Here is a 14739-nt window from a genome sequence, read left to right on the forward strand (position 1 = left end):
ACTGTTTTTGCCTGGAAAATTGCAAGGATAGAGGAGCCTTGTAGCTTGGGGGTCTACAATCCATGGAATTTCAAAAGTGTTGGATATATCTGAGTGACTGAGCACACACACAAAGAATAGTACTACTAGACAGAATTCTATCTTAATATCTTTCTTTCCCTGGTGGGTAATGATATCTGACAAATAAATATGCTGGATATACATCTCATAAATAAACATAAAATAAAAACTACTATCTCTCATCCCAAAGAATTCTCCATATATAAAGAGTAAGTTCCATACAAATTCCCATGAAAGTGAAAAATACAGTATTGCTGTAGCAAGAGATCATGGTGTATAAAGATAAAAGGGCAAAAGACAATCCTAGAAAAGTAAGCAAGAACCAGATCTTTGAAAGAAAGCTTTGAAAAACTGATTCAAAAACAGGACCTTGATCAAACAATTTAAAGGTTTTTTATGGTCTTTTTCTCTTTGTGTAAATTGAAAACAAGCATTAACTCTTCTTAGTCATATTAAGGTCAGGAGATTGGAAAAATAAGGAAGTGTCATTGATATGTGTACCCTGTCGAATGATGCTGTTGTTTAGTCGACTTTTTGCAACCCCATCGACTGTAGCCTACCAGGCTCTTCTGTTCATGGAATTCTACAGGCAAGAATATTGGATTACATTGCCATTTCCTTCTCCCTGGGATCTTCCTGACCTAGAAATCAAACACATGTCCCCTAATTTGGCAGGTGGATACTTTACTCTGTGCCACCAGGAAAGCACCAGATGATCGAATATGTTATAGGTATTGTTAAATAGATAAAGTTAAGTATTTTGGGTAAGTTTCTATTTGTCTATGAAATTGTGCAGCATAGATAATCAACCATTTTGTCAATATGAAACTTAAATCTCTTGGTCCTTTATCAGATTCATTACCATGAACAAGTATACATTTTACTGTGACCCATGATCAGACACCAAGAAGATTCTTTAAAATGTAAAATTGGTGAAAGTAATTGAACTATGACTGCAGATGGTGACTGCAGCCATGAAATTAAAAGATGTTTACTCCTTGGGGGAAAGTTATGACCAACCTAGACAGCATATTTAAAAGCAGAGACATTACTTTGCCAACAAATGCCCATCTAGTCGGGGCTATGGTTTTTCCAGTAGTCATGTATGGACGTGAGTTGGACTATAAAGAAAGCTGAGTGCTAAAGAATTGATGCTTTTGAACTATGGTGTTGGAGAAGACTCTTGAGAGTCGCTTGGATTGCAAGGAGATCCAACCACTCAACCCTAAAGGAAATCAGTCCTGAATATTCATTGGAAGAATTGATGCTGAAGCTGAAACTCCAATACTTTGGCCACCTGATGTGAAGAACTGACTCATTTGAAAAGACCCTGATGCTGGGAAAGATTGAAGATGGGAGGAGAAGGGGATGACAGATGATGAGATGGTTGGATGGCATCACTGAGTTAATGGACATGAGTTTGAGTAAACTCCGGGAGTTGGTGATGGACAGGGAGGCCTGGTGTGCTGTAGTTCATGGGGTTGCAAAGAGTCGGACATGACTGAGAGACTGAACTGAACTGAACTGATTTCATAATTAGATACATCTGAGCAGTTATTTTTACTGTTTGAAACACTCTCATGCCATCCTATTGTACTTAATGACAACTTTCTCAAAATCTCAAAAGATTTTGTATTTTATACTCTGCCTATTTCTCCAACCTTTTCTCATATCAGTTATTCATCCTTCCTGTCTTTGCTAACAGTAAGAATTGACACTGTCTTTTTTTTTTTTAATATATAGTGATACATGCTAATTTTCACCTCAGAGGCTTTAAATATTTTATTCTTCCACACATACTTCAGCCCAATTAACTCATAATAATCATTCCATTTGCAAATCAGTGTTTTCCTTCTTTTCTTTTTTTAAAAAATCATTATTAGGTATAGTGGTTATTTTTCACATAAAAAAGTGGTTAAAAATGTCTCCTTATTTTTCTGTGTTGTGGAACATTTTAAATAGCATGGTCATGTTCTTATTTTAAAAGTTTGATAAAATTCTCTTTTTTTAGTTCCAAGGATTTGGGGAGAGTAGCAGCAGTGTTCTTGTATTATTTATTAAATGATGACTTTGCTTCTGCTTTTTTATGTTCCTGCTTCCTGAAAATCTTAGTAGATTGATTATGGATATCGAACATCCTGGGTCAATGCTTTAATTTTTCTTTTATTCTACTTTCTGTCTCTTTTTTGTTGCTCTTCTACTTTACAGAAACTTTGTTCAAATTATTTTCTCAGTCTACTGAATTTTATATTTGTGCCATAATATTGTAAACTCTGAATATCTTTCTTGTTCTCTAAATGCTTTTACTTATTACTTTTTATTTATTTACTGTCATTTATTGTGATGCTATAACCCTTTTTTCTTATGCATTATTTGTTCTTCTTAAGAATGCAAACTATTAAAGTAAAAACTTTTAATAATTGTCTGCTTTCTCAATATCTCTCTTTTTCTATGCCTCCCTTTCTCCCTTTCTCTTCTTTCTCATTGTCTGTTTCTTTCAATTGGAATACTTCTTTCAAGTATATTCTAAAGTTTTAAGAGGGAAAGTGAATGCAAAATTAAAATTTCCACATGTGTGCACCTATGGCTGATTGATGTTAATGTATGGGAGAAACCGATACAATATTGTGAAGCAATTATCCTTCAATTAAAAATAGAAAAAATAAACTTATGGGAAAAAAATGTTCAAGTCTAGTGACCAAATCTAGTCAAACCAAAACCAAATGTAGGCTATTTTAATCCTCTAAAGTAGTTAATATCTCTTCATTTTATTGCTATATTTTGTCATTTTCCTTACTAGTTTCTAAATATTGGAGAGAAATGCATTCACAGCACAATTTTCTAAAATATATGTCTGATCCTCAATATTCTATGTACAGAAAGTATATTCCATAGGTGATCAGTTTTATTATCTTGATTAGCAAAGAAGCCAAAAAAGAGGCATATCAATGCTCATGGACCCTCATGTTAAATTTTTGACTCTATTGAAGTGCAATGAATAAACACCCCAAATCTTCACCCTTGCCATGGTCACATAGTGAGTATGGTGTTCGTCTCTTCTTTTCTGACTTCGCGACATGATTTTTGCACATGTGATTTTTCTGGCTAATAGAATACAGTTAAAAGTATCAAAAAGTCAATTCTGAACTTAGGCTTAAGAAAATTCTTGTTTTCTTCAAAAGAGATCCCTTGGATATATATTGCTCAGGGTTCTCAGAGAAACAGAATCAATAAGATGTATACATATTACTTATATGTATATTTAATTTATATTGTATATAGCATTATTATATATATTTATTATAACACCCAAAAAAGATGTCCTTTTCATTAGAGGGGACTGGGATGCAAAAGTAGGAAGTCAAGAAACACCTGGAGTAACAGGCAAATTTGGCCTTGGAGTACAGAATGAAGCAGGGCAAAGGCTAATAGAGTTTTGCCAAGAGAACCCACTGGTCATAGCAAACATCCTCTTCCAACAACACAAGAGAAGACTCTACATATGGACATCACCCGATGGCCAACACAGAAATCAGACTGATTATATACTTTGCAGCCAAAGATGGAGAAGCTCTATAGTCAGCAAAAACAAGACCTGAGATGACTGTGGCTCAGATCATGAACTCCTTATTGCCAAATTCAGACTTAAACGGAAAAGAGTAGGGATAACCACTAGACCATTCAGGTATGACCTAAATCAAATCCCTTATGAATATACAGTGGAAGTGAGAAATAGATTTAAGGGACTAGATCTGATAGACAGAGAGCCTGGTGAACTATGGACGGAGGTTCATGACATTGTACAGGAGACAGGGATCAAGACCATCCCCATGGAAAAGAAATGCAAAAAGGCAAAATGGCTGTCTGAGGAAGCCTTACAAATAGCTGTGAGAAGAAGAGAAGCAAAAAGGAAAGGAGAAAAGGAAAGATATTCCCATTTGAATGCAGAGTTCCGAAGAATAGCCAGGAGAGATAAGAAAACCTTCCTCAGTGATCAGTGCAAAGAAATAGAGTAAAACAACAGAATGGGAAAGACTAGAGATCTCTTCAAGAACATTAGAGATACCAAGGGAATATTTCATGCAAAAATGGGCTCAATAAAGGACAGAAATGGTATGGACCTAACAGAAGCAGAAGATATTAAGAAGAGGTGGCAAGAATACACAGAAAAACTATACAAAAAAGATCTTCATGGCCCAGATAATCACAATGGTGTGATCACTCACCTAGAACCAGACATCCTAGAATGTGAAGTCATGTGAGCCTTAGAAGGCATCACTAAGAACAAAGCTAGTGGATGTGATGGAATTCCAGTTGAGCCATTTCAAATCCTAAAAGATGATACTGTGAAACTGCTGCACTCAATTTGCCAACAAATTTGGAAAACTCAGCAGTGGCCACAGGACTAGAAAAGTTCCGTTTTCTTTCCAATTCCTAAGAAATGCAATCCCAAAGAATGCTCAAACTACCGCACAATTGCACTCATCTCACACGCTACTAAAGTAGTGCTCAAAATTCTCCAAGCCAGGCTTCAGTAATACGTGAACAGAGAACTTCCAGATGTTCAAGCTGGTTTTAGAAAAGGTAGAGGAACCAGAGATCGAATTGCCATCATCTGCTGGTTCATCAAAAAAGCAAGAGAGTTCCAGAAAAACATCTATTTTTGCTTTATTGACTATGCCAAAGACTTTGACTGTGTGGATCACAACAAACTGTGGAAAATTCTGAAAGAGTTGGGAATACCATACCACCTGACCTGCCTTTTGAGAAACCTGTATGCAGGTCAGGAAGCAACAGTCAGAACTGGACATGGAACAACAGACTGGTTCTAAATAGGAAAAGGAGTATATCAAGGCTGTATATTGTCACCCTGCTTATGTAACTTCTATGCAGAATACATCATAAGAAACACTGGGCTGGAAGAAGCACAAGCTGGAATCAAGATTTCTGGGAGAAATATCAATAACCTCAGATATGCAGATGACACCACTCTTATGGCAGAAAGTGAAGAGGAACTTAAAAGTGTTGTGCCCAATGTCCAAATCCCCGAGCGGGAAGAGAGAAGGCTTCCAAGACAATGCAACTCGCAAAAAGGGAAGTTTATTGCTGACTCGAGTCAGGGCTCCCGCCGCATCCAACGCAGTGGTGCGGGTCAGAGAGCCCCAAGCCCAAGCTGTTACACAAATTTATAGGGTGAGCACACGCCGTTGGTAGTTGGTTTAAGCGGATTGGTTACAAGTTTGCAAAGCAATTTCATTGGTCAAAACTTTCACATGCGCGGGACTTTCCCGGGGATTTCCACCCCGTTCCTAATTTCCTAATTGGCAAACAGTGGTCAGTGTTTAAGCGAAAGCTGATTGGTTGTATCCAGGTGGCCTGATAATCTTACCACCCAGAAGTAGGAAGGCCTGCTCCTAATCTAAGCTGCCTGCCATGGTGTTACTTCTGCTTGCCTCACATTCCCCACTTTCTGTTGTTCAAGTAGAGGGATCTTCCTCTTTTCCATCTTGGGCCACTGGCAGATTAAGTGGACCCAGGAGGGTGGAAATTAAGGTAGTCAGCCAGGGGGAGCATTGAAACCAAGACTCAAACCATCTCTGCTGGGCTTACCATTCTCTCTTTCATTGCGCCATTCCCTCTCTCACTTTTGCCATAGATTCTCTTACCACTCTTGTATGGTCTGCATAGAAACAGCATTCTTTTCCCAGAGACGTGCAGACCCCACCCTGTTGGAGAAAAATCAAGTCTAATACTCTCTTATTCTGCAAGACCACCTCAGAGAAGGAAGTCAAAGACTTCTCTAAGTGACTGATTGAGAACAACATAAGGGCCTTTCCATCTAGGTTCTAATACTTCAGATTGGTGCTGTTTTACCCAAACCCAATCACCTGGGCCAATATATGGCCCCCTTATTTTGACCCTCGTGTATCTCTCGAATCAATTTCCAAACATGGTTATGCACCTTACTTAATGCATCAGAGTTTGCTGAAATTGTCCCAAAGTCCTGCTCCTGCCAGCCCAAGACTGAACAAGGTTGCTATGGTGATCACACTGATTGGCTCTCTCTCTTGTCTTAGCATTTCCCAGTCTCAATGTGAGTACATAACCTCTTCAGAGTGATATAAGATTTTTGGCATTACAGCAACCAAGACACAAAGGGGGTGGCAGGCATTTTCCTTCAAAAATAGGACACACAGGAGGGGGTCTTCCATACAGAATCTCAAAAGGGGTAAGGTTCAGCTTATAAGGGGTGTTGTGTGCCCGAAAGAGTGCGAAGGGAAGGAGAGTCACCCAGTCCCTGCCAGTCTCTACTGCCAACTTTGTCAAAGTTTCTTTTAGGGTCTGATTCCTTCTCTCAACCTGTCCTGAGCTCTGGTGATTATATTCACAATGTAACTTCCATTTCATCCCCAGAACTTGGGCCAGCCCTTATACAATCTAGCTCACAAAGGTAGGTCCATTATCAGAGCCCATAGTCACTGGCAGCCTGTACCTATGAACTATCTCCTCTAAGATCTTTTTAGCAACCACTATTGCTGTCTCTCCCTTAGTGGGGAAGGCCTCCATCCACCCCGAGAAGGTATCTACCAGAACCAACAGTTGACCTTACCTCAGTGAAATCTATCTCCCAGTGTTGCCCTGGCTTTTCCCCTCGGTACCTCGTTACTGTGTCCCTCACTAGCTGGCACGCTTTGCAAGCCTGAATTATCTCTCGTACAGTTGCATTTTGTCGAGGGAACCTCAGGCAGGCCGTCTGGAGAAGTGTTAGGGTCTTTCTTTCTCCCAAGTGTGTAGTTGTGTGCAGGTGTTCCCACAGGTGATGACCCAGGGTGGCAGGCAATATCAAGTTGCTGTTTTGATCTCGGTACCATCCATCTTTGTCATCCTTCTGGAGGGTGGTATCCTCGTTGATAATGTGGGGAGTGATCCCCCACCAAGCTTCCTGGCTCATGGGGTACTGTCTCACCCTCACAGGAGTTGCCCCGGGCTTTAGCTCGATGACGACCAGATGTCTCTGTTTGGCCAGTCCCATCCCTGCCGTTTCAGTCCAGGCCAACGGGTATTTATGGACCCATGGTTGCACATCTGGTGCTATGGTCTCTGAGGGCTTAGGTGCAAAAAGTCTGTATTCATCTCTTAAGGCTAGGGATAAGACATGTATCGGCTGTCCACGTCCATCCGTGACTGTCATTCTCCCAGGGTCAAAATGAATCTGAACATTAACTTTAGTCAACAAGTCTCTTCCAAGTAGAGGGGTTGGGCATTCTGGTATCACCAAAAACGAATGGGACACCTGGTGGGTCCCCAGATCTACTTTTCGTTCTGTGGTCCAACAATATCTTTTTGTCCCCGTGGCTCCTTGCACCAAGCTGGTTTTCTTAGACATTGAAGCCAACGAATTTCCCCTCCACATGTATGGTTACTCAGGACTCGGGGAGGGGTGCCAAGTCTTGACTCCCCTAGTCACTGTCTTCCCCCGCATATAGAACTTGAGTTCTAGGGGAGATTCTCTCTCTCTGGGTTGTTCCTCTCCTCGGGTCCCTCTTAGGGCACTGGTTTTTCCAGTGCCCCTGTTCTTTGCAGTAGGCACACTGATCTTTCTTTAGGGCCTGCCTTTTTGGTTTCTCTTTTTCTCCCGTCCAGGGGTCTCGAGGTTCCCTCAATTCTGTTCTAGCTTTTATCCCCGTTAAAAGAATCTGGGCTAGCTCCTTCTGGTTCTTCCAGTTTTCCCTCATTCTATATTCTCTATCTTCCTTCCTGATCTTCTCAGCTAATTCCCTTTCCTCCCGTCGAATTAATTCTTCCCTTTCTTCTGGGGTCTCCCTATTATTAAATACCTTTTCAGCTGCTTTCAGTAAATCCTGTATCATCTGTTCTCCCAATCCCTCTATCTTTTGTAATTTCCTCCTAATATCTGGGGCTGCCTGATTTACAAACGCTAACAGAACTGCAGCACATGACTCCTCAGCCTGGGGGCCCATAGGTGTATATTGTCTGAAAGCTTCCATCAGCCTCTCAAGGAAGGCTGCTGGGCTCTCAGTGGGCTCTTGCCTTACTAGATTTACCTTTGCCAAATTTGTCGGCTTTCTTGCTGCGGCCCGCAGGCCAGCCATCAGAGTCTGGCGGTACACTCAAAGACGCTCCCTACCTTCTGCTCGCTCAAAATCCACCAGTTAAGCCGCAACAGAGGAAACCCCTCGTCCACGAGATGAGGCTGGGCGGTTGGTCTCCTGTCAACCCTCAGGACCCATTTCCGCACCTCTGCCAGAATTCGCTCCCGTTCTTCTGTGGTGAAGAGCACCTGCAACAGCTGCTGACAATCGTCCTAGGTGTGAGTGAACAAAATGGAATCTAAGAGATCAATGAGGCCTTGGGGTTTCTCTGAGAAAGGAGGGTTTTGGGTCTTCCAATTGTACAGGTCACTCGTGGAAAAGGGCCAGTACTGGTAGGTTCGCTCTCTGTCCAGGTTAGCTGGTCCCACCCGGACGGGGAGCGCCTGAACAGTGGATGATGGTAACTCTGGGTCCCCAGGGTCTTGCCCACTCCTATCTCCCCTAGTTCTCCCCCGGGTCCCCAATGCCAGTCCCCCCTCATGGTCGGTTCCCGTTGGCCCTCTTAATCCTCTCGGTTCACCCGCAGGAGCTTCTCTCCTCAGAGGGATTTACAAGGAGAGCACATATGGTGGAGGCCTCATCTCCGTTTCTAGGTCTATCATGTTTGGACAAGATGATTCCTGAAAGACTAGTTTTGGGTCCTCTTTCTTTTTTGTTTTCTCCGGGGGGGGGGGGTCTTCATCACCAGGACCTGTGAATTAGAAGAGCTAGGAGGTTTGTGAACAAAAGGTTTTAACCACTTAGGCTGAACTTCCACTAGATCCTGCCAAACCATAACATAGGGGACCTGATCCGGATGGCCCCAGGGATCCGGAGCCATAATCTTCTCCTTCACAGCCTGTATGATGGACGGTTGAAAGGTGCCTTCTGAAGGCCATCCAACCTGGAAGGCGGGCCACTCTGCAGAGCAAAAATTTATTAATTTACTTTTCTTGACTAGCAAAGACAAGTCATGCATGGGCCCTGGCCCTGACATCCGAAAAATGGTCAGTCATGAGGGAAAGTGGGGTAGATTCCCCCTGACCCATGGTCCTGCGTTGTTGTGTGGAAGTTTTCTTGCTGGGGGCGGGCACCCTAGGGGTTTCTAGCCCATTCCGTGACCCCCTTATCCTCTCACGGGAGTCTTCAGGCGCCCTAATGGCCTTTAAGTGCCTGACCCGTGCCCACACAAAGAATTTTAGGCCACGTCCTCAGTTAAGGATGTTAAAGGAGAGTTTCACCTGGTCAGGCTCTAGTTACTGAGGCTCACTTATTGTAGGGCCTTCAGAGTCTGCCAGAGTGTAACCCTGGCCGGGACTCATCAATTGCCCCCACAACCATTCGCCTGTTCACTGAAACTCCTGAAAAGTGTAGGAGTTGAAGGGGAGAAGGAGAATAAGTCAGAAGAGAGAAGAGAAAGATGCACCAGAAGAGAACAAGACCAGAGACAATACTGGCACACACACAAACACGGAGAGCCGAAGACAAACACACGGACAGACAAACGTCAGCCAACAACACAGCACTGGGTTTTCAGGCCCCCTGAGTTTTCGTCCACTGCTCACCAGTCTCGGAATCAGGAGAGAAACTCTTCTTCCTGCAGAGCCGGCTGCCTTCCAGCACGCTCGCTGGCCTCGGCCTTACGCCGGCTGGAACGTTTAATCCGTTCTGCCCTTTATAGAAAGCTTTCTCCTGTGCCAGATACCTTCCTGCTACACAGCAGGGCTTTGGATTTACACCGGACTTTCCTGTCCTGCCTGAGCACCGGTGCTATTATCTATCCTTCCCCTCTGTCGTGGAAGTGTTCTCTTCCCCCAGTCAAGGGATCCCAGATGAGCCCCCAAATGTCATGCCCGATGTCCGAATCCCCGAGAGGGAAGAGAGAAGACTTCCAAGACAATGCAACTCGCAAAAAAGGAAGTTTATTGCTGACTCGAGTCAGGGCTCCTGCCGCATCCAACGCAGTGGTGCGGGTCAGAGAGCCCCAAGCCCAAGCTGTTACACAAATTTATAGGGTGAGCATACGCCGTTGGTAGCTGGTTTAAGCGGATTGGTTAGAAGTTTGCAAAGCAATTTCATTGGTCAAAACTTTCACATGCACGGGACTTTCCCGGGGGTTTCCACCCCGTTCCTAATTTCCTAATTGGCAAACAGTGGTCAGTGTTTAAGCGAAAGCTGATTGGTTGTATCCAGGTGGCCTGATAATCTTACCACCCAGAAGTAGGAAGGCCTGCTCCTAATCTAAGCTGCCTGCCAAGGCATTACTTCTGCTTGCCTCACAAAAAGCCTCTTGATGAAAGTGAAAGAGGAGAATGAAAAAGTTGGCTTAAAGCTCAACATTCAGAAAACTAAGATCATGGCATCTGGTCTCATTACCTCATGATGGGGAGACTGGAAACAGCGTCAGACTTTATTTTTTGCGCTCCAAAATCACTGCAGATGGTGACTGCAGCCATGAAATTAAAAGACGCTTAATCCTTGGAAGGAAAGTTTTGACCAACCTAGATGGCATATTAAAAAGCAGAAACATTACTTTGCCAACTAAGGTCCGTCTGGTCAAGGCTATGGTTTTTCCAGTGGTCATGTATGGATGTGACAGTTGGACTGTGAAGAAAGCTGAGTGCCGAAAAATTGATGCTTTTGAACTGTGGTGTTGGAGAAGACTCTTGAGAGTCCCTTGGACTGCAAGGAGATCCAACCAGTCCATCCTGAAGGAGATCAGTCCGGGGTGTTCATTGGAAGGACTGATACTGAAGCTGAAAATCCAATACTTTGGCCACCTCATATGAAGAGTTGACTCATTGGAAAAGTCCCTGATGCTGGGAGGGATTGGGGGCAGGAGGAGAAGGGGACGACAGAGGATGAGATGGCTGGATGACATCACTGACTCGATGGGCATGAGTTTGAGTAAACTCTGGTAGTTTGTGATGGACAGGGAGGCCTGGCATGCTGTGATTCATGGGGTCACAAAGAGTTGGACTCGACTGAGCAACTGAACTGAACTGAACTGAACTGAATATATAATGAGTAGTAGTGTTAGTCACTCAGTCATGTCCAACTCTTTGCGATCCCAGGGATTGTATTCCATTAGGCTCCTTGATCCGTGAGATTCTATAGGCAATAATACTGGAGTGGATTGCCATTCCCTTCTCCAGAGGATCTTCCCAACCCAGGGATCAAACCTGGGTCTCCTGTGTTTGATATATATAATATATAGAGAAACTTGTTCATATGATTATGAAGGCTGAAAATTCCTAACAGCTGCAATATACAAGCCAATAGTTTCAAGACTCACAAAGAATCTATGTTTCACTTGGAGTTAAAAGGCAGGAAAGACCCACGCCCAGCTCATGGTAGTCCTGGTGAAGAGCTCCTGCTCCCCTTCCAGTGAGCCTTTCTGCTCTACTCGGAACTCCAGCTGTGGAGAAGGCAATGGCACCCCACTCCAGTGCTCTTGCCTGGAAAATCCTATGGACAGAGGAACCTGGTAGGCTGCAGTCCATGGGATTGCAAAGAGTCGGACACGACTGAATGACTTCACTTTCACTTTCCCCTTTCATGCATTGGAGAAGGAAATGGCAACCCGCTCCAGTGTTCTTGCCTGGGGAATCCCAGGGACGGAGGAGGCTGGTGGGCTGCCGTCTATGGGGTCGCAGAGAGTCACACATGACTGAAGCGACTTAGCAGCAGCAGCAGAACTCCAACTGCTTAAATGAAGGTCATTCACATTGAAGAAGGGAATCTACTTATCCAGTCGATTGATTCAAATGTTAATCTCATCTGAAAATATCCTCACAGACACACTCAGAATTAACCAAATATCTGGCAACACCAAGTCCAGTCCATTTGACACCTAAAATTAACAAACATAGCTAGGTCGCTAGTACCTCCACAGCCTGGACCCCAATGAACATTATTAAAAGAGACCTGTCCAAATCAGGCCTAACCAGGTCTGAAACAAAGGATACTCTATATTATCAAATTCTGGAAATCCACAGAAGTGTGAGAATAAGTTTTTTTTTTAAGCCATTGAGTTGTTAGATACATAGTGATAATTAATGTACACATCTAACATTTCCTTATTATATAACTGGATAGCCAAACATATTTGTGAAAAGGCCAAGCACAATGTCACATTACTGCATTTAATTTGAAGATCACTACTGATATCTATATGCACTTATTTATTTTGAGCCTTTACCACATTTGCTGTGTTGGAAAGTACACATGCATAGTTTTATGTAGGAAATAATACAAGTATAACTGTCAGTGTATATCCCACACGTGATTGAAAGTAGTGTTTTAAAATGATGAAATAAGCTATTGAAGCACTACTGAAGCAATTTTGTTTTTTGTTTTAAATGTGGCATTTCTTTGTAAGCATTTATTTTCTGTTGTTGGTTTTCAGATATAGTTTCTCCCATAATTTATGTTAAGCCAAGCAATTTTCTGTTCCTATACTTGTCATTGTTTAATGCCTTTTTGATAAGTGTGTTATGACAACCATTATCTAGTCTTTAGGAATCTGATCTGTCACAAGTGCATTTCTAAAAATATCATTTGCAATGTCCCTTATTTCTGCTGCACTTATTATGAAGTCTATGGATGTGTATGCCATGTGTTTCCGACATAGAGCATTTAATTTCCCTGCAGAACATTTAGTGATACCTGAACCTATTGGAAGATCTTTCTTAAGATGAAATAAATTTTATTTTGTGTCAATTACACCTAACCTCAGGTACTCATAGGCCAAATTCTCTTTAAGATAAAGACAAGTCTAGTAAGAATTAAATCAAAGACTGAAAGCAGATAGACCCCTGGGTTTAAAAGCTGTGTTCACTACTCTGTAATCATGTGATAGCAGACAATGCTTCAGATCTCCAGCCATTTGTTTTCTTAGCTTAATGACTTGTTTAAAGGTAGCTTATGATCATTGAATGAGATAACAAATAGCAGATTATTTAAAAGTGGTAAATTGTTCCATTATGGTATTTATTCTTTCCATTTTTACTTACAGAGAGCTCTTTTCATATAAAGAGAGGCTCCTAATGCCATCTTATTTGTGACCTTGCTTTAGAAAGAACTTTTTACTACTGAAAACGTCCAGTGGCACTTAACTCATCAGTCAGTTCAGTAACACAGTCATGTCCAACTCTTTGCAACCCCATGGACTGCAGAACACCAGTCCTCCCTGTCCATCATCAACTTCTGGAGCTTGCTCAAACTCATGTCCATTGAGTCGGTGATGCCATCCAACCATCTCATCCTCTGTGTCCCTTTCTCCTCCTGACTTCAATTTTCCCAGCATCAGGGTCTTTTCAACTGAGTCAGTTCTTCACAGCAGGTGGCCAAAGTATTGGAGCTTCAGCTTCAGCATCGGTCCTTCCAAAGAATATTCAGGCCTGATTTCCTTTAGAATCGACTGGTTTGACCTCCTTGCAGTCCAAGGGACTCTCAAGAGTCTTCTCCAACACCATAGTTCAAAAGCATCGATTCTTCAGCTCTCAGCTTTCTTTATGGTCCAACTCTTACTTTCATACATGACTACTCGAAAAACCATAGCTTTGACTACTCAGACTTAGTTAGCAAAGTAATGTCTCCTCTTTTTAATATACTGTCTAGGTTCATTACAGCTTTTCTTCTAAGGAGTAAGCGTCTTTTGATTTCATGCCTGCAGTCATCATCTGCAGTGATTTTGGAGCCCTCAAAAATAAAGTCTGTCACTGTTTCTATTGTTTCCTCATTTATTTGTCATGAAGTGCTGGGACTGGATATCATAATTTTAGTTTTTTGAATGTTGAATTTTAAGCCAGCTTTTTCAGTCTCCTCTTTCATTTTCATCAAGAAGCTCTTTAGTTCCTCTTCATTTTCTGTCATAAGGGTGGTGTCATCTGAATATCTCTGGTTATTGATATTTCTCCCAGAAATCTTGATTTCAGCTTGTGATTCATCCAGACCAGCATTCCACATAACATATTCTGCGTAGAAGTTGAATAAGTAGGGTGACAATACACAGTCTTGATGTACTCCTTTCCCAGTTTGTAACCAGTCTGTTTTTCCATGTCTGGTTGTAGCTGTTGCTTCTTGGCCTGCATAAGATTTATTTTCCACAGTTTGTTGTGATCCACACAGTAAAAGACTTTGGTGTAGTCAATAAAGCAGAAGTAGATGTTTTCTCTGGAACTCTCTTGGTTTTTCCATGAATCAACAGATGTTGGAAATTTGATCTCTGGTTCCTCTGCCTTTTCTAAATTCAGCTTGAACATCTGGAATTTCTCAGTTCAGTGCAGAAGAAAGCCTTCCTCAGTGATCAGTGCAAAGAAATAGAGGATAACAATAGAATGGGAAAGACTCGAGATCTCTTCAAGAAAATTAGAGATACCAAGGGAATATTTCATGTAAAGATGGGCACAGTAAAGGACAGAAATGGTATGGACCTAACAGAAGCAGAAGATATTAAGAGGTAGCAAGAATACACAGAAGAACTATACAAAAAGGATCTTCATGACCGAGATAACCATGATGGCATGATCACTCACCTAGAGCCAGACATCCTGGAATGCAAAATCAAGTGGACCTTAGGAAG

The sequence above is a fragment of the Muntiacus reevesi genome, chromosome 8, assembly GCF_963930625.1.
Source record: "Muntiacus reevesi chromosome 8, mMunRee1.1, whole genome shotgun sequence".
Classification (NCBI taxonomy): Eukaryota; Metazoa; Chordata; class Mammalia; order Artiodactyla; family Cervidae; genus Muntiacus; species Muntiacus reevesi.